The following is a 27,615-nucleotide window of genomic DNA, read 5'->3' as shown; positions in this document are numbered from 1 at the left end:
TAACCAGGTGTTGAGTGGTGAATAACATAGCTAAACTACAAACAAAAGAAGAATGAAATCCAGTTTACAAAGTGCAGTAAGCAGCCTTAAGAAGAAAACAAATACTACCATTTGCAATGACCTGGATGGAGTTAGACGGTAGTATGTTCAGAGAAATAGGCCAGGGGGAAGAAGACAAGTACCAAGTGATTTCACTCATGTGTGGAGTATAACAACAAAGAAAAACTGAAGGAAAAAAAGAGCAGCAGACTCATAGAGCACGAGAGTTGACTAAAAGTTACCATAGGGAAAATAACTGGGCAGGGTGGATGTGAAGGGAGGGATAAGTGTGAGGAGAAAGAATGGGGGCTTTGGGATTAGCATGTATAATGCTTGGGGTCGGTTGTGCTAGGGGTGTACTGTACAACACAGAGAAGACTAGTAGAGATCATATAGCATCTTTCTACTCACTGATGGACAGCGACTGTTACGGGTCTTTGGGGGTTACATGATGAAGGGGTCTACAGCATCCAACTACGCTGATTGACAGCGACTGAAAAGGTTTTTCTGGGGGACTTGTTGAAAGGGAAGCATAGTAAACATAATGTTCTTCACGTGATTGTAGATTAATGATAAAAAAATTCTTTAAGAGCAATAAGTGCACAGCTCTGAATCATCAGAATAAAAGGCCAGGCACTGAGTGGTGCAAACAAAAGTCACAGCGTTAAAAGAAGGGATGAAAAGTCAAGACACCTACGTGCTTACTTACAGGAGACGCACTTCAGATCCAAGGACACAGACAAACTACAAGCCGAAGGTTTGTGGACAAGTACGCTACATGAGTGAAACTGAGAAACAAACAATCAAACAAATGGATTCTGTTGAGTCCCCAGAGACAGTCAGCAGAAAATAGCCCTATCTGGCCACCGTGAATTCTTTTTGTTTGGTTTCAGCCGTTCCCAGCCATTGATTTAGTGGTGCAGCAACATACTTCTCATTTTCTCTCACCTCAACAACTGAGTTGCTGTAATAATAAGCATCTGGGCCTTTGAAATCAGTGAGTTTTATGATGTTCACGAATGTGAAGATCTAATAACCACATGAAGAGGGAAGTTTATATACACAAATAAACACGTCACTCCACAATGCACTCTTAGCTCCCAACTGCTCCTCTCTAGAAATTGGTGTTCTTTTTATTTGAACACAGTACTCTCCTTATGGCTTGGTTACCTTGCAAGATTACTGGAAGAATAATGTAGATAAGAGACATAGGCTATGTTGTTAACTGTTCTGTACAGAAGGATAGATGGGTAGACAAAAAGATGAATGATTCATAGATAGATAGGTAGACAGACGACAGATGCAAGATACATAGATAGGTACATAGATTGGTAGATGATAGACATCATAGATAGATGATAGGAAGATAGATAGATAGACAGATAGATAGATAGATACATAGATACATAGATACATAGATACATAGACAGATAGACCTTTAGATAGATAGATACAGATACATATCGATTAACACAAAGCTATTGTTCATAATCAGGAGTTGAATGCTGAATAACATAGCTAAACTGCAAACAAAAGGAAGAATGATATCAAGTTTAAAAAGTGCTGTAAGCAGGACTACCAGGAGGGGGCGGAAAATGGCGGCATGAGTAGAGCATCGGAAATCTCCTCCCAAAACAACATATATCTATGAAAATATAACAAAGACAACCCTTCCTAGAATAAAGACCAGAGGACACAGGACAATATCCAGACCACATCCGCACCTGTGTGAACCCAGTGCCTCGTGATGGGGTAAGATACAAGTCCCAGCCCTGCGGTAGCCGAGCGCCCCTCCCCCCAGCTCCCGCGGGGAGAAGAGTAGGCAGAGCGGGAGGGATATCGAGCCCAGGACGGCCGAACACCCAGCCCCAGCCATCCGGGCCAGAGTGCAGGGCGCTCGATACAAGGAAAACAGGGCAGCAAGAACAGTGAGCAGGCACTGGAGGCTGGGCGAAAGAGGACATAAGAAAAGCGCGCGATCATTTCTTTTTTTTCTTTTTTGCTGTTTTGTTTTGGCGAGCGCTTTTTGGAAGTCTTAAAGGGATAGGGACCCCAATACTAGGGAAACAGGGAAGAAAGTCCGGTGAGCAGAGGCCTGAGGCTGGCACCGGAGAATAAAGAAAAACGAAGGACCACCTTTTTTTTTTTTTTTAAATAAAACCTTTTCTTTTTTTAATTTAAAAATATTTTTTCTTTTTTTTTTTTTGGTGGTCATTGTTTTGTTTTGGCGGGTGCTGTTTGGAAGTCTTAAAGGGGCAGGGCGGGTCACTTAATCCAGAGGTAGGGAATCCGGGATCTCTGGGCACCCTAACCCCTGGGCTGCAGGGAGCAGGGAGGCCCCTTACAGAGATAAATAGCCTCCCAGCAGCTCCTGCTCCAACGCGACTCCACCATTTTGGAGTAGCTGCCCGAGCTAGGCCACGCCCACAGCAACAGTGGAGATTAACTCCGGGCAGGAAGCAGAAAGCCTGTCTGCGCGCAGCTCTGCAGCACAAGCCACTAGAGGTCGCTGTCCTCCCAGGAGAGGAGGGCCACAAACCAACAAGAAAGGAACTCCTTCCAGCCGTCACTCGTCCCAGTTATGCAGACTATTCCTATCACCATGAAAATGCAAAGCTACAGACACACAAAGATCACAGAGACAACAACAGAGAAGGAGAAAGACCTAACCAGTCTTCCTGAAAAAGAATTCAAAATAAGAATCATAAACATGCTGACAGAGATGCAGAGAAATACGCAAGAGAAATGGGATGAAGTCCGGAAGGAGATCACAGATGCCAGAAAGGAGAACGCAGAAATGAAACAAACTCAGGAAGGTTTATAAGCAGAATGGATAAAATGCAAGAGGCCATTGATGGAATTGAAATCAGAGAACAGGAACGCATAGAAGCTGACATAGAGAGAGACAAAAGGATCTCCAGGAATGAAACAATATTAAGAGAACTGTGTGACCAATCCAAAAGGAACAATATCCGTATTATAGGGGTCCCAGAAGAAGAAGAGAGAGGAAAAGAGATGGAAAGTATCTTAGAAGAAATAATTGCTGAAAACTTCAACACACAGGGGGAGGAAGTAATCGAACAGACCACGGAAATACACAGAACCCCCAACAGAAAGGATCCAAGAAGGGCAACACCAAGACACATAATAATTAAAATGGCAAAGATCAAGTACAAGGAAAGAGTGTTAAAGGCAGTTGAGAGAAAAAAGTTCACCTGTAAAGGGAAACCAATCAGGCTAACGTCAGATTTCTCAACAGAAACCCTACAGGCCAGAAGAGAATGGCATGATATATTTAATACAATGAAACAGAAGGGCCTTGAACCAAGGATACTGTATCCAGCACGACTATCATTCAAATATGACGGCGGGATTAAACAATTCCCAGACAAACAAAAGCTGAGGGAATTTGCTTCCCAAAAACCACCTCTACAGAACATCTTACAGGGACTGCTCTAGATGGGAGCACTCCTAGAAAGAGCACAGCACAAAACACCCAACATATGAAGAATCGAGGAGGAGGAACAAGAAGGGAGAGAAGAAAAGAATCTCCAGACAGTGTATATAACAGCTCAATAAGCGAGCTAAGTTAGGCTGTAAGATACTAAAGAGGCTAACCTTGAACATTTGGTAACCACGTATATAAAGCCTGCAATGGCAATTAGTACATATCTTTCAATAGTCACCCTAAATGTTAATGGGTTGAATGCACCAATCAAAAGACACAGAGTAACAGAATGGATAAAAAAACAAGACCCATCTATATGCTGCTTACAAGAAACTCACCTCAAGCCCAAACACATGTACAGACTAAAAGTCAAGGGATGGAAAAACATATTTCAAGCAAACAACAGTGAGAAGAAAGCAGGGGTTGCAGTACTAATATCAGACAAAATAGACTACAAAACAAAAAAAGTAACAAGAGATAAAGAAGGACACTGCATAATGATAAAGGGCTCAGTCAAACAAGAGGATATAACCATTCTAAATATATATGCACCCAACACAGGAGCACCAGCATATTTGAAACAAATGCTAACAGAACTAAAGGGGGAAATTGACTGCAATGCATTCATTCTAGGAGACTTCAACACACCACTCACCCCAAAGGATAAATCCACTGGGAAGAAAATAAGTAAGGACACGGAAGCACTGAACAATACAGTAGAGCAGATGGACCTAATAGACATCTATAGAACTCTACATCCAAAAGCAGCGGGATATACATTCTTCTCAAGTGCACATGGAACATTCTCCAGAATAGACCACATACTAGGCCACAAAAAGAGCCTCAGAAAATTCCAAAAGATTGAAATCCTACCAACCAACTTTTCAGACCACAAAGGCATAACACTAGAAATAAACTGTACAAAGAAAACAAAGAGGATCACAAACACATGGAGGCTTTACAACATGCTCCTAAATAATCAATGGATCAATGACTAAATCAAAATGAAGATCCAGCAATATATGGAAACAAATGACAACAACAGCACTAAGCCACAACTTCTGTGGGACACAGCAAAAGCAGTCTTAATAGGAAAGTATATAGCAATCCAAGCATATTTAAAAAAGGAAGAGCAATCCCAAATGAATGGTCTAATGTCACAACTACCAAAATTGGAAAAAGAAGAACAAATGAGGCCTAAGGTCAGCAGAAGGAGGGACATAATAAAGATCAGAGAAGAAATAAATAAAATTGAGAAGAATAAAACAATAACAAAAATCAATGAAACCAAGAGCTGGTTCTTCATGAAAATAAACAAAATAGATAAGCCTCTAGCCAGACTTATTAAGAGGAAAAGGGAGTCAAAAAAAATGAACAGTATCAGAAATGATAAAGGAAAAATCACGATGGACCCCGCAGAAATACAAAGAATTATTAGAGACTACTATGAAAACCTATATGCTAACAAGCTGGGAAACCTAGGAGAAATGGACAACTTCCTAGAAAAATACAACCTTCCAAGACTGACCCAAAAAGAAACAGAAAATCTAAACAGTCCAATTACCAGCAAAGAAATTGAAGCGGTAATCAAAAAACTACCAAAGAACAAAACCCCCGGGCCAGATGGATTTACCTCGGAATTTTATCAGACATACAGGGAAGACATAATACCCATTCTCCTTAAAGTTTTCCAAAAAATAGAGGAGGAGGGGATACTCCCGAACTCATTCTATGAAGCTAACATCATCCAAATACCAAAAAAGGGCAAAGACCCCACCAAAAAATGAAACTACAGACCAATATTCCTGATGAACGTAGATGCAAAAATACTCAACAAAATATTAGCAAACCGAATTCAAAAATACATCAAAAGGATCATACACCATGACCAAGTGGGATTCATCCCAGGGATGCAAGGATGGTACAACATTCGAAAGTCCATCAACATCATCCACCACATCAACAAAAAGAAAGACAAAAACCACATGAACATCTCCATAGATGCTGAAAAAGCATTTGACAAAGTTCAACATCCATTCATGTTAAAAACTCTCACCAAAATGGGAATAGAGGGCAAGTACCTCAACATAATATAGGCCATCTATGATAAACCCACAGCCAACATTATATTGAACAGCGAGAAGCTGAAAGCATTTCCTCTTAGATCGGGAACTAGACAGGGATGCCCACTCTCTCCACTGTTATTTAACAGGGTAATAGAGGTCCTAGCCACGGCAATCAGACAAAACAAAAAAATACAAGGAATCCAGATTGGCAAAGAAGAAGTCAAACTGTCACTATTTGCAGATGACATGATACTGTACATAAAAAACCCTAAAGACTCCACCCCAAAAGTACTAGAACTGATATCGGAATACAGCAAAGTTGCAGGATACAAAATCAACACAGAAATATGTGGCTTTCCTACATACTAACAATGAACCAACAGAAAGAGAAATCAGGAAAACAACTCCATTCACAATTGCATCAAAAAAATAAAATACCTAGGAATAAACCTAACCAAAGAAGTGAAAGACTTATACTCTGAAAACTACAAGTCACTCTTAAGAGAAATTAAAGGGGACACTAACAGAAGGAAACTCATCCCATGCTCGTGGCTAGTTAGAATTAATAACGTCAAAATGGCCATCCTGCCCAAAGCAATATACAGATTTGATGCAATCCCTATGAAACTACAAGCAACATTCTTCAATGAACTGGAACAAATAATTTAAAAATTCATATGGAAACACCAAAGACATAGATTAGCCAAAGCAATCCTGAGAAAGAAGAATAAAGTAGGGGGATCTCACTCCCCAACTTCAAGCTCTACTATAAAGCCATAGTAATCAAGACAATTTGGTACTGGCACAAGAGCAGAGCCACAGACCAATGGAACAGACTAGAGAATCCAGATATTAACCCAGACATATATGGTCAATTAATGTTTGATAAAGGAGCCATGGACATACAATGGCGAAATGACAGTCTCTTCAACAGGTGGTGCTGGCAAAACTGGACAGCTACATGTAGGAGAATGAAACTGGACCATTGTCTAACCACATATACAAAATTAAACTCAAAATGGATCAAAGACCTGAATGTAAGCCATGAAACCATTAAACTATTTTTAAGAAAACATAGGCAAAAACCTCTTAGACATAAACATGAGTGACCTCTTCTTGAACATATCTCCCCGGGCAAGAAAACAACAGCAAAAATGAGTAAGTGGGACTATATTAAGCTGAAAAGCTTCTGTACAGCAAAAGACACCAACAATAGAACAAGAATGATCCCTACAGTATGGGAGAATATATTTGAAAATGACACATCCGATAAAGGCTTGACGTTCAGAATATATAAAGAGCTCACACGCCTCAACAAACAAAAAACAAATAAACCAATTAAAAAATGGGCAGAGGAACTGAACAGACAGTTCTCCAAAAAAGAAATACAGATGGCCAACAGACACATGAAAAGATGCTCCACATCGCTAATTATCAGAGAAATGCAAATTAAAACTACAGTGAGGTATCACCTCACACCAGTAAGGATGGCTGCCATCAAAAAGACAAACAACAACAAATGTTGGAGAGGCTGTGGAGAAAGGGGAACCCTCCTACACTGCTGGTGGGAATGTAAGTTAGTTCAACCATTGTGGAAAGCAGTATGGAGGTACATCAAAATGCTCAAAACAGACTTACCATTTGACCCAGGAATTCCACTCCTTGGAATTTACCATAAGAACGCAGCAATCAAGTTTAAGAAAGACAGATGCACCCCTATGTTTATTGCAGCACTATTTACAATAGCCAAGAATTGGAAGCAACCTAAATGTCCATCAATAGATGAATGGATAAAGAAGATGTGGTACATATACACAATGGAATACTACTCAGCCATAAGAAAAGGGCAAATCCAATCATTTGCAGCAACATGGATGGAGCTGGAGGGTATTATGCTCAGTGAAACAAGCCAAGCAGAGAAAGAGAAATACCAAATGATTTCACTTATCTGTGGAATATAAGAACAATGGAAAAACTGAAGGAACAAAACAGCAGCAGAATCACAGAACTCAACAATGGACTAACAGGTACCAAAGGGAAAGGGACTGGGGAGGATGGGTGTGCAAGGATGGATAAGGGGGGGAGAAGTTGGGGGTATTAAGATTAACATGCATGGGGGTTAGGAGAAAAGGGAGGGCAGTACAACACAGAGAAGGCAAGTAGTGATTCTACAACATTTTTCTATGCAGATGGACAGTGACTGTAAAGGGGTTTATAGGGGAGACCTGGTATAGGGGAGAGCCTAGTAAACATAATATTCGTCATGTATGTGTAGATTAGTGATACAAAAAAACAAAGCAAAAAAAAAAAAAAGAGGTCAGTTCCTGTGTGGTAACCTCCAATGAGTTCTACACAAGGGTATAAAGGGCATATAAAAGTGTAGGCAAACGGTCTGTTTGTGTTTATACAGAGGATCAAAGCCTAATTGGGCTACCCCGAAAATGAACTAAGATACGATATGAAAAAGAACTTCCAACATCTGCACACTCTGGAAGACTCATGCCAGAAGATGATCATCAAAAACCCCAACAAATATCCACGCACTGCTACAGCTGTAGATGCACTCATCCCACCAGTTCCTGGACTTGTCATGGGAATGAGGAAGGAGATATCTAAGCTGGCCTGTGCATACAGTAAAACAACAAATTTGACTGGATCTATACTGTTAAAACTCAACCAAGAATTTGGAGAAGTGCAAATTGTAGCGCTCCAAAGTCTTACAACTACAGACTAATTACTGTTAAAAGAACACATGGCATGTGAACAGTCCCCAGGAATGGGTTGTTTTAATTTGTCTGATTTCTCTCAGACTGTTCAAGTTCAGTTGGACAATATCCACCATATCATAGATAAGTTTTCACAAATGCCTAAGGTGCCTAACTGGTTTTCTTGGTTTCGCTGGAGATGGCTGGTAATTACAAATACGCTTTGGTTATGTAACTATACTCCTATTATGTTAATGTGTGTGCGCAATTTAAGTAGTAGCTTAAAACCTATACATACTGAAGTTACTCTACAAGAAGATATGTCAAAGAAATAATCAATCTTCCCATGTTTTCTTCCGCCTGCTACTTCTATAGCTTTTCTTCTTCCTTCCTAATTACAACCCTTAAATAGAATTCGTGCCTCATTTCAAATTTACCGAGTATCATAATTCTTCCAAGTGGTAAAGACACCTCAAGACAAATGCTGGGCATAGAAGCCACAGGGCATAAATATGCAAAGAAGTAAAAAGCTAACCTTTTCAAACAATAAGGCTTCCCTCTCTTCACAACTTCACATTTCCCTGTATGGCCCCGGAAGATGACTGGTTAGCCAGAGACGGGTAAGATTACTCAAGGGAGGAACAACCTAAGACAGGCACAGTCGCAGGGGGGCCATCAGGTGAGAAATTGGGGATCAACAGAGGTGAGCCTTAGAACCTCACCCCCCCTGTTCTGAGAGAAATCTGCTGCATACATGGATGTTTTATTGCCCTGGTCTAGCTTGGATTAACATATAGTCTACAGGCACACCCCTGATCATCTACATTTGCACTCTTACAACACTAAACTATGTTTTCTACCTTTATCTTGTATCTAAATACCACTTCAGCATTTTATTAGAAATAATAATAATAAAGAGAGAAATGTGGTATCCACATATAAATCAAGTATAAAAACCAAATGAGTATTCATATTTGAACTGACTGTTTATAGTTCATAATGCATGAGCAAAACCGAAAGTTTCTGTGATGACTGCCCTTGTACTGTTCACTATGTAACTTATTCATTATGTAAGAATTTGTTCTACATGTAAGAACTTGTTTGTTATGCCTCAGAAGATTGGAGACTGATGAAAATTACGCTTGGGGTGGATTAATGATTTTGCATTGAGCATTGACTCCCCTGTACAGAATTTTATTGTCGTTAACAACCATTTGATCAATAAATATGAGAGATGCCCTCACAAAAACAGGACAGACTTCCAATGGTAAAATAAATAAGTAACCGGGATGTAATGTATATCATAAGGAATATAGTCAAGATATTTTAACAGCTTGGTAGGGTGATAGCTGTAACCTAGAATTATGTATATAAATGTATTATCACTGTGTTGTGCACTTGAAACTAATGTAATGTAATACTGTGCGTCAACTACCCTTCAATAAAAAATAATTATTTAAAAAAAAAAGTGACTAGCAGTTACCAAAGGGGAGGGGTGTGGGAGGGCGGGTGGGGAGGGAGGGAGAAGTGGACTGAAGGGTATTATGTTTAGTATACATGGTGTGGGGGATCATGTGGAGAACAGTGGAGCACAGAGAAGGCACATAGTGGATCTGTGGCATCTTGCTGCACTGATGGACAGTGACTGCAATGGGGTATGGGTGGGGAATTGATAATATGGGTGAATGTAGTAACCACATTGTTTTTCTTGTGAAACGTTCATAAGAATGTATATCAATCATACCTTAATAAAAATTTTTCTTAAAAGGAAAAAAAAAAGTGCCGTAAGCAGTCTTAAGATGAAAACAAATACTACCATTTGCAAAGACGTGGATGGAGGTAGACGGTAGTATGGTCAGAGAAATAGACCAGGCGGAGAAAGACAAGTACCAAGTGATTTCACTCATGTGTGGAGTATAACAACAAAAAGAACTGAAGGAAAAAAACAGCAGCAGACTCACAGAACCCGAGAGTTGACTAAAAGTTACCAAACAGAAAAGGAATGGGCAGGGTGGGTCTGAAGGCAGGGAGAAGTGTGGGGAGAAAGAATGGGGGCATTAGGATTAGCATGTATAATGCGTGGGGTCGTGGGTGCATGGGGAGTACTGTACAACTCAGAGAAGACTAGTAGAGATCATATAGCATCTTACTACTAACTGGTGGACAGCCACTGTAACGGGGTCTGTGGGGGGGACATGGTGAAGAGGTCTACAGAATCCAACTATGCTGATTAACAGCGACGGAAGAGGTTTTTCCGGGGGACTTGGTGAAGGGGTGTGCATAGTAAACATAATGTTCTTCACGTGACTGTAGATTAATGATAAAAAAAATTCTTTAAGTGCACTAAGTGCACATCTCTGAATCATCATAACAAAAGGTCAGGCTCTGAGTGCTGCAAACAAAAGAAACAGGGTTAAAAGAAGGGATGAAAACTCAAGACACCTACGTGCTTAGTTACAGGAGACACCCTTGAGATCCAAGGACACAGACAAACTAAAAGCCGAAGGTGTGTGGACAAGTACGCTACACGATTTAAACTGAAAAACAAACAATCAAACAAATGGATTCTGTTTGAGTCCCCAAAGACAGTCAGCAGAAAATAGCCCTATCTGGCCACCATGAATTCTTTTTGTTTGGTTTCAGCAGTTCCCAGCCATAGATTTAGCAGTGCAGCAGCATACTTCTCATTTTCTCTCACCTCAACAACTGAGTTGCTGTAATAATAAGTATCAGGGCCTTTGAAATCAGTGTTTTTTATGATGTTCACGAATGTGAAGATCCAAAAACGACCTAAAGAGGGAAGTTTGGACACTCAAATAAACAAGTCACTCCACAATACTCTTAGCTCCCAACTGCTCCTGACTAGAAATTGGTGTTACTTTTTATTTTTCCCTCTGTCCTATCGGCGGTGATCACGCTGATGTCCTTCAAAAATGGTGGTGAGCAAAGAACAAGTTTACTTTTCTCGCGACAACAGGCCCAGAGGAATGATACTTGTGGTCTTCAGGGAGCACTTAGTCAATGAATGTGGCTAAATACAGACAGCAAGTTAGAAGGAGATGAAAGAGGACAGAGGACAGAGACACGGGTTCTAGTCCCGGCACAACCATCTCCTGGTTTTGTAGGTACACACGGCCGACTCCAACTGCAAGTGTGTCGGTGAACCCAGTGCTCTCTCTACAGCCTAGATACTTTGCAGGATTTTTGGAAGCATAGTGTAGGAAAGTGATTTAGGATATATGGTTAAATGTTCTGTACACAGGGAGAGATGGGCAGACAAAGTGATGATTGTTTAATTGATTGACAAATAGACAGAGAGATAGATATAGGTACATATCGATTAACACAATGCTACTCCTCATAACCAGGAGAGTAATGGTGAAAGCACATAGTGAAACTACAAACAAAAAAGAAGAATGAAATCCAGTTTAAAAAGTTCACTAAGAAGCCATAAGAAGAAAACAAATCCCATCATTTGCATTAACGTGAAAGGAGCTAGAGCGTATTATACTCAGTCAAATTGGCCAGGCGGAGAAGTACATGTACCAAATGATTTCACTCATGTGTGGAGTATGATAACAAAGAAAAACTGAAGGAAAAGACAGCAGCAGACTCACAGAACCCGAGAGTGGACTAACAGTTAATAAAGAGAAAGGGACTGGGTAGGGTTTGTGGGAAGGATGTAATAAGGGAGGGGTAAAAGATGGGTCCATTAGGAATAGCATGTATAATGTGTAATGTGGGGTGTCATGGGTAGTTCTGTACAACACAGAGAAGACATGTAGTGATTCTACAGCATCTTAGTACATGCTGACGGACAGCGACTGTAACTGGGATTTGGAGGGGCCTTGGTGAAGGTGGTAGACTGGAAATCATAATGATCTGCATGTGATTGTACATTAATGAGAACAAATAAATTTCAAAGTGCAGAAAGAGCGCTGCTCTCAAGTATCAGAATAAAAGTACAGGCTTTGAGTGCTCCAATCAAAAGACACAGGGTTAGAAGAACTGATGAAAACTCAAGACCGCCTATGTGCTCCCTTACTGGAGACTCACTTGAGATCCAAGGACACAGACAAACAAAAATCCGAAGGGGCGGTTACAGGAACCCTATACAAGTGAAACGGAGAAACAATCAAACAAACAAATCGATTCTATTTGAGTCCCCAGAGACAGTCAGTAGAAAATAGCCCTATCTTGCCACCGTGTATTCTTTCTGTTTGGTATCAGCAGTGCCCTGCCATAGATTACTGGTACACCATTGTACTTCTCATTTTTCCTCAACTCAACAACTTAATTGCTGTAGTAATATGAGTCTGGGTTTTTGAAATCAGTGGTTTTTATGATGTTCACGAATTAAAAGAAGTAATAACCCCCAAAAGAGGGAAGTTTGGTCCCTCAAACAAACATGGAACTCCACAACACTCTCTTTGATCCCATATGCTCCTGTCTACACATAGGTGTTTCTTTTTATTTGACAATCCTCCAATCAACGGTGATCACGCCGATGTCTATCAAACATGGTGGGAAGCAAAGCACCAAGTATACTTCACTGTCTACAACAGGCCCAGAGGAAGGATACTTGTGGTATTCAGGAAGCACTTAGTCCATGAATGTGGCTAAATACAGTCAGAAAGCGAGAAGGAGGGAAAAGCGGACAGAGGACAGAGATATGGGTTCAAGTCCCTGCACCACCATTTACTGGTTTTGTAAGCACACGTTGCTGACTCTACCTGCAAGTGTCTCAGTGAACCCGATGCTCTCAATACGGCCTTCTCACCTTGCAAGATTTCTGGAAGCATAATGTAGGAAAGTGACATAGGCGATGTTGTTAACTGTTTTGTACATAAGGACAGAAGGGCACACAAAAAGATGATTGATTCATAGACAGATAAATAGATGACAGATGATAGATAGATGATAGACATAATAGATAGATGATAATCATGATAGATACATAGGAATATAGGTAGATAGATATATAGATAGATAGATAGGTAGATAGATAGATAGATAGATAGATAGATAGATAGATAGATAGATAGATAGATAGATAGACAAACAGACAGACAGACAGATAGATATATAGATGATAGATAGATAGATAGATAAATATATAGATAGATAGATAGATAGAGAGATAGATAGATACAGATACATACCAATTAACAGAATGCTATTGCTCATAACCGGGAGATAAATGGTGAAAGCACATAGCGATACTACAACCAAAAAGGAAGAATGAAATGCCGTTTAAAAAGTACAGTAAGCAGCCATAAGAAGAAAACAAATCCTACCATTTACAATGATGTGGGTGGAGCTGGATGGTAGTATGCTCACTGAAAAGGCCAGGAGGAGAAAGACAAGTACCAAATGATTTCCCTCATGTGCTGAGTATAAAAAAAAAAACTGATGGAAAAAAACAGCAGCAGAATCGCAGAACCAGAGAGTGGACTACCAGATCCCAAAGGGAAAAGGACTGGGCCGGGTGGGTGATAAGGGAGGGAAAAGGGTGGAAAGAAAGAAACGGGACATTATTTTTAGCATGAATAATGCGTGGGGTCGGCTGGGCATGGGGAGGGCTTTACAACACAGAGAAGAAATTTAGAGATTCTACAGCATCTTACTACACGTTGATGGACAGCGACTGTAACGGAGTGTGTGTGGGGGGTCATGGTGAAGTAGTCTAAAGCATCCAACTGCACTGATGGACACCGACTGTAAGAGGTTTTTGGGGCGAACTTGGTGAAAGGGGGATCCTAGAAAACATAATGTTGTGCATGTGATTGTAGATTAATGATAACAAAAAAGCATTTTAAAGTGCAATAAGGGCACAGCTCTGAATCATCAGTGTAAAAGGACAGGCTTTGAGTGCTCCAAACAAAAGACACAGGTTTAAAAGAAGGGATGAAAACTCAAAAACAACTACGTGCTCCCTTACAGGAGACTCACTTGAGATCCAAGGACACAGACAAACTGCAAGCCGAAGGGGTGGGGAGTGGTACCCAACACAAGTCAATCTAAAAAACAATCAGTCAAATGGATTCTGTCTGTGCCCCCAAGACAGTCAGTAGTAAATAGACCTATCTGGCCACCGTGAATGTTTTTGTTTGGTATCAGCAGTGCCCAGCCATAGATTTAGTGGTGCAGCAACATCCTTCTCATTTTCTCTCAACTCAACAAGTGAATTGCTGTAATAATATGGGTCTGGGCCTTTGAAATCAGTGGATTTTATGATGTCCACGAATATAAAGAAGTAATAACCAGATAAAGAGGGAAGTTTGGACACTCAAATAACACTTCACTCCACAACACACACTTCTCTCCCAACTGCTCCCGTCTAGAAATCGGTATTACTTTTTATTTGACCCTCCCTCCTATCAGGGTTTGTCACGCCGATATCCCTCACACATGGTGGTGAGTAAGCACCAAGTTTACTTTTCTGTCGAAAAATGTCAAAGAGGAACGATACTTGTGGTCTTCAGGGAGCACTTAGTCAATGAATGTGGCTAAATACAGTCAGCAAGTGAGAAGGAGATAAAAGAGGAGAGAGGACAGAGACACTGGTACAAGTCCCTGCACCACCATTTCCTGGTTTTGTAGGTACACTTCTGACTCGACCTGCAAGTGTCTCGGTGAACCAAGTGCTCTCCTTACGGCCTAGTTACCTTGCAAGATTTTTGTAAGCATAACGTAGGGAAGGGACATAGTCTATGTTCTTTACTGTTCAGTATACAAGGACAGATTTTCAGATAAAAATATGACTGATTGATTGAATGATAGATAGATAGATAGACAGGCAGATAGAAAAATATAGGTAAATATCGATTAACACAAAGCTATTGCTCATAACCAGGAGAGCAATGGTGAAAGCACATAGCGAAACTACAAACAAAAAAGAAGAATAAAATCCAGTTTAAAAAGTGCAGTAAGCAGCCATAAGAAGAAAACAAGTCCTATCATTTGCAACAACGTGAATGGAGCTAGAGGGTATTATGCTCAGTGAAATAGGCCAGGCAGTGAAAAACAAGTTCCGAATGATTTCACTCATGTGTGGAGTATAACAACAAAGAAAAACTGAAGGAAAAAAACAGCATCGGACTCATTGAACCCGGGAGTGGACTAACAGTTACCAATGGAATGTGACTGGGCAGGGTAGGTATGAAGGGAGGGATAAGGGCAGGGGAACGAAAGGGGACATAAGGATTAGCATGTATAATGCGGGGGGTCGGGGGCACATGGCGAGGGCTGTACAAAACAGAGAAGACAAGTAGAGATTCTACAGCATCTTTCTACATGCTGATGGACAGCGACTGTAACGGGGTGTGTGCGGGGGGACATGGTGTAGGGGTCTGCAGCATCCAACAATGCTGATGGATTGCCACTATAACGGGTTTTATGGGGAGGACTTGGTGTACTTGGTGATCATAATGTTCTTCGCGTGATTGTAGATTAATGATGACAAAAAATATTTTTTAAGTGTAATAAGGACACAGCTCTCAATTATCAGAATAAAAGGACAGGCTCTGAGTGCTCCAATCAAAAGACACATGGTTAAAAGAAGGGATGAAAACTCAAGAACACCTACCTGCTCCCTTACTGGAGACTCACTTGATATCCAAGGACGAAGACAAACTACAAATTGAGGGGTGCTGAAAGGTACCATAAACAAGTGAAACTGAAGAGAAAAAACAGAAAAAAGATGTGCTGATGTGATTAATGACGCAGGCTCACATGAGAGTGGAGCGGAAACCTTCTCCCAAGATCAAAACCACATAAATACATACTATATGGAAATAGAACAACTATAACAAATCGTGGAAGAGCAGCAGGGAGGAACGCTGCTGCAGCAGCCTTTCACCTCAAGGAGAAGTGTGACGTACAGCCGTGGAGATGTGCTCTCTGAGCACGAACCTACTGTACATGTGGTGCATACTGGAGGATCGGTGGGGTTGGAAAGCAAAGGGAGGCAGAAGACTTCGAGAGACTTGTGGTTCCAGCCACTTCTGAGACAACAGAGGGATCCACATCCGGCCGCTGTTTGACAAAAGAAAGGCGGACTGTCTGAGAGACTTCCTAACAGCGAGAGAACTGCTAAAGGGGCAAGGCTTCCACACGGCTTGCCATTCAGGAGAAAGTACAGGTGCGCCAAACTGCGCGGGTGCACTCTGCCCGGCAGGCGGGTTAGCTTTCAGGAGCTCCGGTCACTCCATCCCCCTGGCTGGCCTCGCAGCTCCGAGGCCCCTTACCGTGCTGTGAGTGGTACATGGCCTGCCTCCCCGCCGTCACCGGCCTGCAAAACGGCCGCCCCGACCTACGGCAGCTTCTCCCTGCATGCTCTGCACTCTGGCCCTGGCAGTGGAGATGGGTACTTTTGCCGGGAAGCAGAAAAGACCTCTTCACTCCCGGTGAGAATGGGCACCGGCACCGCTCCCCTTGGACCCCTGCCATCCAACCAAGGGCTGTGCATCTCCAGAGGGTAAAGCATCTGGTAGCTAGAGTGCACCACCTACAAATATGGACCTTCAAGGGAACCTGGTAACTGACCTCAAATCAATCTTCGTGAGAAAGGGATCTCAAAATAAACATCAGAAGCATGCTCATGGAGCTACAGAAAACAAAACAGTCAATTTCTCTCGAACGCAATTCTCTCTCTACTCTCTCTCTCCAGGAAGCGCTGCTGAGGCCCTGTTCCGAGAGGGGTGCTGCGACTGCCCAGCAGGAATGGCACAGCTGTCGGGTCCACCCCGGCCAGTGCCAGGACAGTCCCACACGGGCTCTGACTGAACTGCAATTGGGGGACGCTGCACGTCTAACTCCGCAGGAAAGACAACAGTGCCGCATGCTAGCTTTCCCATCAATGGCTAGAGGCTACGTGGCTCCATTGATACCAGGTGACATCAACACCCCGGGCTTCATATCCTTGGCAATCTTTTCTACCTATGACACGTGAAAGCAGCACATGGAAAGATACAACCTACCAGTCTCCACATCACCTCACCTCTCAGTTTTACACTAGATGTTCCTGCATCACAGCTTCTCCTCTTCGTTCCAGTTTTCTCGGCTGGTTGGTGTTCTTAAAAAAAAATTTAGTCAGATTGGGAATGAAGTGGTAGGCGGTTTAGTAAGATTCTGTTTGACCACCATCAGTAGAACCAAAGGCATCCTTCTGTATGGGAGAATATATTCACTGATGACATATTTGATAAGGCATTGCCATCCAAAACATGTATCAAGAGCTCATGAACCTCAACACAAAAAATGCAAATAAATCCAATTACAAAATGGGCAGAGGATCTGGACAGACACTTCTCCGCAGAAGTAATTTCAGGTGGCTGACAGGCACATGAAAAGACGCTACACATTGCTAACCATCAGAGAAATGCCCATTAAAACCACAATGGGGTATCACCTCACACCAGTTAGGATGGCCACCACCCGAAAGACAGACAACAACAGATGTCGGCAAGGGTGTGGAGAAAGGGGAACCCTCCTACACTGCTGTTGGGAATGTCAGTCAGCTCAACCATTGTGGAAAGCAGTATGGATGATCCCGAAAAAAACAAAGAACAGAAATACCATCTGACCCAGGAATTCCTCTCCTGGAATTTACACTAAGTGTGCAGGAGCCCAGTATGAAAGAGACAGATGCACCCCTATGTTGATCCAGCACTCTTTACAATACCCAAGAAATGGAAGAAACCTAAGTATCCATCAGGAGATGAATGGATAAATGCCCCGGCCAGTGGGGAGTTCAACAAGGGATCGAGGGGAAGTTAAACTGGATGAGAAACAAACCAGACACAAAGAAGGAGACCAAGTTGAAAGTGTTGTCAATGTCTCAAAGTTTATTGTTACAAGGTAGATTATATAGGAAATAGGAGGGGGAAGCAGCCCCAGCTGAAATGGCAAGGATTATCTAGGTCGTTAGGATACCTAAATGAAGAATGTTCTCTGGAAAAGATCATGGGTGGGGGATTACTGAGAAAGTCAGAATGTTTTACTAAGGAAGAGATCTTATCACAGCAGCTGCTTAATCTCTATCCCAGCGTCTATTCTCAAGTTGGTCAACTGATCTTTCCTAAACGGGGCAGAAATTAGAGGCCTAGGCGAAAAGGGCGAGACCATTGTTTCTATGTCCTACGGCTCCCGATATCTCCTCCCTTCTTTTATAGAAAAGAGGGGTAGGCCTGATATTTAGCGGTGGGCATTAACCAATTTGGGGATTAGTGACTTGGCTCCTCCGAGACTCCCCATTTATTGGGTCAACGTTGGCCCTTGGTATCTTTTGTGGAGGGGAGGAAGGGCGTATTTATTTTAGATACTAACCTCCATGCAAGACAGGTTTTTCTCTCAGGGAATTCAGAGGCGGTTCACGGACCTTCCCTTGCAATGCTTAGCTTCGCAACCACATTGGTGCCCATATCGCACTAACTTTATTGTGAGCCGATATACATAGGTCTGTATCCTATCCAGCTTCTAAAGGAGGGGAGTCAAAGGGCACATCATAGCCTTGGTCCACCAGGACAAAATGGTGACAGTGGAATTGTATCTGTCTGCCGAGGGCCATATTGATCTGTTCTTTAATGAAGGTGGTAATTCTCTGGAAGGCCCAAGGGCCAAGGTAGAGCACAAGCATGACACTAAGGAAGGGTCCTAGTATAGGGAGAAGATAAGGAAGAAACATGCTCATCCAAGACCATAGGGTATTTTCAAACAGTTTTTTCTTTCTTTGCACGAGATCTTCTTGGAGTCTTTTTATTTTGTCACGAACTACTCCAGACTTGCTTGCATAGAAGCAGCATTTCTTTTCTAAGGCTAAGCAGATTCCGCCTTGTTCCGCGGTGAGAAGGTCTAGGCCACGTCTGTTCTGTAAGACTACTTCTGCAAGGGAATCTATTTGGTCTTGAAGAACTTGTAAGGTTCCGCGAAGAAGGTGAAAATGAGAGAGTTGATGGGCTTCATCTTTTTATAAGGTGCTGTTAAGAAGTGCGAATACACCAACAAGGATCCAATAAGTGGTAACAAGAATAGTCTGCTGTACAAGGGTCCACTGGTGAGGGGTGGAGGCGGCGAGTCGTATGCCTAAGATAAAGGCAAGGACTAAACCGACGGCTAGAATCTATGGAGAGAAGAAGAAAAAGGATGTCTCAGGGGATGTTACCACCCTGAACAGTTGGATAAGAATTTTAAAAATCTTATGGTAGATCTATTGGTTTAATCAAACGCTCTGGCAGCCAGCGAGCAGCTCCTTCTTTGGTGTCAAAAACACAGGCAGATCCCCAGCCCCATATGAGTATGGGCTCGGGGCCATTCCAATGGGATGTGAGGTTGTCTCTCCACATGACAGTGGCATAGATTTATCATGTTGTGGGTGCCAAAGGCGACCAGCTGCAGGTTTGCCATGAGCATCCAAAGTTTAATAAATTAAGATTAAACAAGGCATGATGAAGAATATTTCTTGGAGAGCCTTTCATGGGATATAAATCTCCCATTTTTAATTTGTGGAAGGTACGTTTTATAGTTAAATGGGCTCGTTCGAAAATCCCTTGACCTTGGGGATTGTATGGTATGCCTGTAACAGGCTTAATTTGTAATTGGCGACAAAATTCTTGGAAATTTTTTCCAGTATATCCAAGACCATTAGCAGTGTTGATAATCTCGGGTTTTCCCATGACACTAAGACAATTGAGTACATGAGCAATAAGATTTTTTGAAGCTTCTCCAACGTGGAGGCTGGCAAAAATAAATCCACTAAATGTATCTACAGTAACATGAAGATATTTAAGATTTCTGAATGAGGGGACGTGTGTTACATCCATTTGCCAGATCTCATTGGGAACTAGGCCCCTAGGGTTCACACCCAAGTGAGGAACAGGCAGGAGAGTGACACAATTTGCACATTGTTTAACAATCTGACGGGCTTGTTCTCTAGTAATTTTAAAAAGAAGACGTAAGGTTTGAGCATTATGGTGGTGTAAAGAGTGAGCTTCTTTGGCTTGAGCCGCAGGATCAAGCTCAACGAGAAGACAAAGTTGGGTAGCTTTATCGGTCACAGCATTGCCTGTGGCTAGAGGTCCAGGAAGACCACAAAGGGCAAGAATATGGCTTATATAAAAGGAATGTTGCCTGGAATGTATGCACTGCTGGATGGAAAAAGACAGAGGGGTGGCATTTGTAGTGGGTTTTATATAGGGCACGGTCTCTAAAAGGGGAATGGATTGAGCAATATAACACTGTCTGTGTATAGGTTAAATGGAGTATTTGGGAGTTGTTGAAAAACTTGTAAAATAGCGAAGAGTTCAACCAATTGAGTGGAGTGGAATGGGGATTGTAGGGAAGTGATTTGATTATCTACGGTGAAGGCTGTCACTCCATTGGAGGAGCCATCGGTGAGAACTTGGGGTCATTAGGATGGGGTTGGGAGGAGGTCAATGTAGGGAAAACAAATGGTTGCGTCCTTAGAAAATGGAGAAACTTGTTAGCAGGGTAATGATTGTGAAGGGCTCCCTGAAAAGAATTGCAGGATGTTGCCCATTCATCGTCATTCTCTATCAAACACTGGATTTAGGTAGGGGAATAGGGTAGGATAATTTTGTCGGCGTCTTTACCGAATATTTTCCTGCTCTGTTCGCATCCGATTTTTATCAGTTCAGCCACCCAGGAGGTATAGGGGATAAGGACTTTGGCTGGGAAGGCAGGTAAATGGAACCAAAAAAGTTGACCCTCTTGCCAGAACACTCCGGTGGGTGTAAAATCAGTAGCACAAATGACTAGGAGAAGAGGCTTCTCATAAGAGATAAAGGTGACCCTTTGGTTTAGAATTGCAGCTTCCACTGCCTTTAGGGCTTCTAGGGCAGGGGCTGTTAATGAGCAACTCGAAGTAGGATCTGGGTCCCTTTAAGAATATTAAACAAGGGTTTAAGCTCTCCAGTAGTTAGCATGAGATAAGGCCTGAGCCAATTAATATCTCCTAGAAGTTTTTGAAAATCATTTAATGTTTTTAAGCTAACTTTTCTAAGTTGAACCTTTTGTGAAAGAATCTTATTATGAAAGAGTTCAAAGCCTAAAAGCAAGTAAGGGGGTTTTAATTGAATTTTATCAGGGGCTATCTAAAGACAGCTCTGGTAAGGGCCCTAGAAAGCTCTTGGGAATAAGCAAGGAGTTCAGTGGGGTTAGGACCAGCCATGAGGATGTTGTCCATGTAATGAATTAAATATGTAGAAGGCCATCTTTGTCTAAATGGGTCTATAATTTGAGCTACAAATTTTTGGCACAGCGTAGGGCTGTTTGCCATTCCTTGGGGCAGAACTTTCCATTGGAATCTTGGCATACGGCCTTTAAAATTAATCACCAGTAAACTAAATGCAAAATGCTTGCAGTCTTTAGGATGTAGGGGGATTGTGAAAAAGCAATCTTTTAGGTCAATTATAATTTCACAGTATCCCACAGGAATCGCCACAGGAGTGGGAGGCCTGGTTGAAGGGTCCCCATAGGTATCATAGCTTTATTAATTTTTCTAAGATCTTGAAGCAACCTCCGTTATCCTTATTTTTCTTTAATCACAGAAATAGGAGTATTCCAGGGGAAGGTGGTAGGCTCGATATGGCCTACAGCAAGTTGTTCCTGTACTAACATTGTGGCTGCAGCCAGTTTTTCAGAAGTTAAGGGCCATTGATCAACCCATACAGGGTAATTTGTTTTCCAGGATATTTTATCTGCATGGGGTACAGGCATGTCAACGGCCGTTATGGTAAATTTTCATAGCCAATTCCAGCATGATCAGTTTTTATGGTGACCGGGACCGGCTCTTTTGAGCCCTGAGAGTGTTTGCCCAACCCTTGCACAGGGCGAAAGCCTTAATTGAGCATCTGGTGAGTGACTAGCTCATTACGGCTGCACATAATGAGCTTCACTTGAGAGAGAATATCTCTGCCCCAGAGGTTGATAGGTAGGCCTGAAAGCACGTAGGGCTGGACAGTACTGTGATTGCCTTCTTAATCTTCCCATTGAATAACTTTTTAGCTTTGTAGGCGGTTGGAGGTCTGTCCAATACCTCTAAGGTGAGTCATGGAAGCGGTGAGAGGTCAAGATGAAAGCCAATCCTTACTGGAAATAGTTGTGGCATCCGCGCCAGTATCTATAAGGCCTTCAAAGGTTTTTCCTTTTAATTTTTAGTTAAGAAGTTTTCTTTTTTGAGTGATCTATTGTGCCCAATAAACATCTGATGATCCAAACCCATGGGGGCCTCTCTTTTGCTTATAGCTAGGAATTTTATCATCGAGGGGGAGTAATATTAATTGAGCAATCCGTTGCCCAGGGGAAATGGGAATTGGTCCCTGAAAGGCTGTAGCCATAAATTTAATTTCTCCAGTATAATCGTTGTCAATGACTCCTGGAGAAATAGTGAGGCCCTGAATAGTGGAGCTGGCACGACCCATTATAAGAACAAAGGTGCCTTGCGGCAAAGAGCCAAAAATCCCCATTGAAAGAATTTGATTTCCCATTTATGGGGTCAATATTGACTGGGAGGTGGAACAGAGGTCCAGTCTTGCGCTACCGGCGGTTGCTCCAGAGAGGAGAGTGATGCTGGATTTTGGACTGACTGGGGAACGAACCTGATGACACCAGGGTTCTATCATGGGTAGGTTTTGGGGAACTGGGGTGGGCCCTTTATCAATTTTCCCTGCTTTGGAGGCAGAGGATTACCCTGTATATCAGCCTTGGAGCGGCATTCGGAGGCCCAATGCTTACCCCATTTGCATCGCGGTCACAGGAATGATGGGAGCGATTGTTTGGTCCTAGGGGCTGTGTACTCTATTCAAAAATGACCTGTTTGCTTGCAATTAAAGTAGGTCTTGGGCCTGGCTCCCTGAGTAAACTCTTTAAGAGCTCTTCCTATGGCTATTCCGATATTGCGAGATGTTGGGTCATCGACACAAAGTTTTATAAAATCAGAGAACTTTTTGCCGCTGTGATGGGGACGCATAGCTGCTTGACAAGCTGAATTAGCATTTTCAAAAGCAAGATGTTTAATGAATTCATTATCTGTTTCCTCCCTTCCCATGAGGCGTTAGGCGGCCTCTGTAAGGCGGCCTATGAATTCACTGTAAGGTTCCTGCGGCCGCTGTCTAACATTGTCAAGAGAGGTGATAACTGACCCTTTAGAAGGGAGGCTCTTCAAGGCCTTAAGGGTGCATGTTGGATTTGTGTGAGTAAGCCTGGAGAAAACAGCCTGTTTTTCATTTGTGTCATAGGGGCGATTGCCCAGAAGATTGTCTAACATCCAGGATTTGGAAGGACTGCCGGCAGCCATATTGCGGTATGCAGTATCCTGGCATCTTTCAGTGTAATAAGCTTTCCATAAGAGAAAGTCACCTCTTGTTAAGGTGGCTTTAGTAAACATGCCCCAATCATTAGCTGTAAGCCAGGCTTCGCTTAGAGACTCTAACAATGAAATAGTAAAGGGGGCAAAAGGGCCATATGAGGAAACAGCATTCTTTAAGTCTTTTATACTTTTAAATTTAAGGTGGCGGTTCCTATGAGTCCTAATGGTTGAAGTTGCATTCTCGTCCTTTCCCTCAGTGTTTTCTGACTCAAGCTGGGATATAGGCTCCTCTGCACCGGTATCTGCCTCTTCTGATTCTCGTGGTTCATCCTCATTTGACTCTCCCTCAGTCGGTTCTCCATCGGTTGGTCTAGTTTGGGATCGGGTCACCGGGAAGACATGAAGGGTTTTATTTTTGGTTTTAACTTTCTGATCGGGGGGAGCAGAGGGGGAACTTACTTATATTTTCTGAACAGGGTGGTCGGGGGGAGCTTATTTCTAAGTCAAGTTCACGTAATTGCCTAAACAATTGGGATCTCTCCCTTTTGTTCTGAAGCAGTGCCTTAAGGGACTGCGCCTCCCGAGAGAGTTTAACAGTGGCTTGTTAAAGGGGGTGGTATGTCTTAGGGCAGTGGTATGTTATAGGGCGTTGTATGTTATCGGGTGGTGGACCTGTACCTAAAGGTGCTTGAGGGGGCCAATCAAGATTATGGTGCTTACTGGCAGCGTCTTTTATTTTGGCCCCCTCTTCAGGGTAGATTGGATCATCATCAGTGCTGTTGGACCTGAGACCGGCAGGACTTGGTAAATAGATTTTTTGGGGGGCCATTAGACGGTGGATCACCCTTAACCTCGGGCATGGGAAAGGAGAAAGAGGGACAATTAGAGGCTGGGGAGGATGGATGAAGTTCCTCGGAGACTTCCTTTTTTGGAGAGAAGTTTGACTGGTTTTAAACTTTCCCTTCAAATAATTTTCACTATCGTCAAAAATCTTTGAAACATCTGGGTAACAGTGGCATACCTGCAACATATCGTTTATGAGATTCCAATAGAAAATACCTGTACTGGGACCTTCTCAGGGCCAAAGGAATGATAATAATCATTGAGGCAGTTACCAACTCGGCGCCACTGTTTTTCATCTATAGTTTCTTCCTGGGGGAACCATGGGCCGACATCCTCTGGCAAGATAAAGTATTTAACCAAATCTTTTTTCTTAACCCGTATTCCTCATGTCTTGAGAGAAGCCTTAAGTCCCTTAAGAAATAACTCATGCTTATTTAGTGTTTGCCCCATGACTGCATCGCATTCCTTACCTTTATTGATCTGTGTCACAGGCGGGTACTCCTGTGGTTATCTTCATGCGAATCTTGTATCACCGGTGGGGTGGTGATCCAAAGAAAGAAGGATGCCCGTCCATATTAGCGATGTCCAGATCAGGCTTCGTACCTCGAGCCCCATGTTGGGCACCACATGCCCCGGCCGGTGGGGAGTTCAACAAGGGCTCGAGGGGAAGTTAACCTGGATGAGAGACAAACCAGACACAAAGAAGGAGACACAGTCAAAAGTCTGATCAAGGTCTCAATGTTTATTTTTACAAGCAATATTATAAAGGAGCTAGGAAGGGGAAACAGCCCCAGCTGAAGTGGCAAGGTTTATCTAGGTTGCTAGGATACCTAACTGAGGAATGTTCTCTGGAAAAGATCATGGGTGGGGGATTACTGAGAAAAGACAGAAGATTTAACTAAGGAGGAGATGTTATCACGGCAGCTGCATAATCTCTATCCCAGCGATCTAATCGCAAGTTGCGTAAATTGATGCTTCTTAAACGGTACAGGCTTGAGAAAATAGAGGCCTAGGCGAAAAGGGAGAGACCATTGTTTCTATGGCCTATGGCTTCCGACAATAAAGAAGCGGTTGTACATACACACCATGGAATATTATTCAGCCATAAGAAGAAAAGTAATCCTACTACCATTTGCAAGAACACGGACGTAGCTAGAGGTTGTTATGTTCAGTGAAATAAGCCAGGTGGAGAAAGACAAGTACCCAAGCTTTCACTCCTCTGTGAGGTATGAGAACAAAGCAAAAACGGGAAGGAACAAAACATCAGCAGACTCACAGAACCCAAGAATGGACTAACAGTTACCAAAGGGAAAGGGACCTGGTAGGATGGGTGGGAAGGGAGGGATAAGGGTGTGAAGGGGTATTACGATCCACAAATGTAATGTAGGGGGTGGTGGGCCACGGGGATTGAAGCATAGCACACAGAAGACAGGTAGTGATTCTATAGCATCTAACTATACTGATGGACAGCGACTGTAATGGGGTGCGGATAGTGGACTTGATAATGGTAGGGAGGGGTGAGAAGGGGTAGTCTAGTAACCACAATGTTGTTAAAATAATTGTACATTACTGACACCAAAAAAAAAAGTGACTCTGTTTGAGTGCCCAGAGAGACAGTCAGTAGAAAATAGCCATTCCCGCAACCGTGGATGCTTTGTGTTTGGTTTTGGCAGTGCCCAGTCATTGATTCAGTGGGACAGGGAGGAACTTTTCATGTTCTCTCACCTCAACAACTGAATTGCTGTAATAATGTGCTTCTGGGCTTTTGAAATCAGTGGACTTTATGATGTTTACAAATGTAAAGAAGCAATAACCAGATACCGACGGAAGTTTGCATGCCAAATAGAACACGTTACTCGACAACACACACTTTGCTCCAAACAGTTCCCTCTAGAAATCAGTGTTCCTTTTTATTTGTCCCTCCTCCTAACAGTGGTGAACACGCCAATGTCCCTCAAACATGGTGGTGAGTAAAGCACCAAGTATACTTTTCTGTCTACAACAGGCCCAGAGGAAGTGTACTTGTGGTCTTCAGTGAACACTTAGACAATAAATGTGGCTAAATAAAGTTATCAAGCGAGAAGGAGTTTTAAGAGGACAGAGGACAGAGATAAGGGTTCAAGTCCCTGCACCACCATTTACTGGTTTTGTAAGCACACGTGTCTGACTAGATCTGCAACTGTCTCAGTGAGCCCAGAGCTCTCCCTACGGCCTAGTGACCTTGGAATGTTTTTGGAAGCATAATGTAGGGAAGTGACATAGGTGATGTTGTTAACTGTTCTGTACATAAGGACAGATGTGCAGACAGAAAGATGATTGATTCATAGATAGACAGATAGATGAAAGATGATAGATAGATGATACACATGATAGATAGATGATAGGAAGCTAGATAGATGGATAGATAAATAGAAGGATAGAGAGATTGAAAGAAGGATATATAGAAATATAGATAGATATACAGACAGACAGAGCGATAGATAGATACAGATACATATCGATTGACACAAAGCTGTTGCTCATAACCAGGAGATGAATGGTGAAATCACATAGCTAAACTACAAACAAAAAGGAAGAATGAAATCCAGTTTACAAAGTGCAGTAAGCAGCCATAAGAAGAAAACAAATCCTACCATTTGCAATGACGTAGATGGAGATAGATGGTAGTATGTTCAGAGAAATAGGTCAGGCGGAGAAAGACAAGTATCAAATGATTTCACTCATGTGTGGAGTATAACAATCAAGAAAAACTGCAGGAAAAAAACAGCAGCGGACTCACAGAACCCGAGAGTTGACTAAAAGTTTCCAAAGAGAAAAGGACTGGCAGGGTGGTTCTGAAGGGAGGGATAAGTGCAGGGAGAAAAAATGGGGGCATTAGGTTTGGCATGTATATTGCGTGGGGTTGGCGGGGGCATGGGGAGTGCTGTACAACAGAGAGAAAACTAGTAGTGATTATATAGCATCTTACTACTCGCTGATTGAGAGTGACTGTAATGGTGTCTGTGAAGGGTACATTCAGAAGGGGTCTATAGCATCCAACTATGCTGATGGACAGCGACTGTGACAGGTTTTTGGGGGTGGACTTGGTGAACGGGGAGCATAGTTAACATAATGTTCTTCACGTGATTGTAGATTAATGATAACAAAAAAAATTTTTTAAGTGCAATAAGGGCATAGCTCTGAATC

Source organism: Manis pentadactyla, chromosome X, assembly GCF_030020395.1.
Source record: "Manis pentadactyla isolate mManPen7 chromosome X, mManPen7.hap1, whole genome shotgun sequence".
Taxonomy (NCBI): domain Eukaryota; kingdom Metazoa; phylum Chordata; class Mammalia; order Pholidota; family Manidae; genus Manis; species Manis pentadactyla.
This window is presented reverse-complemented; position numbering follows the sequence as displayed.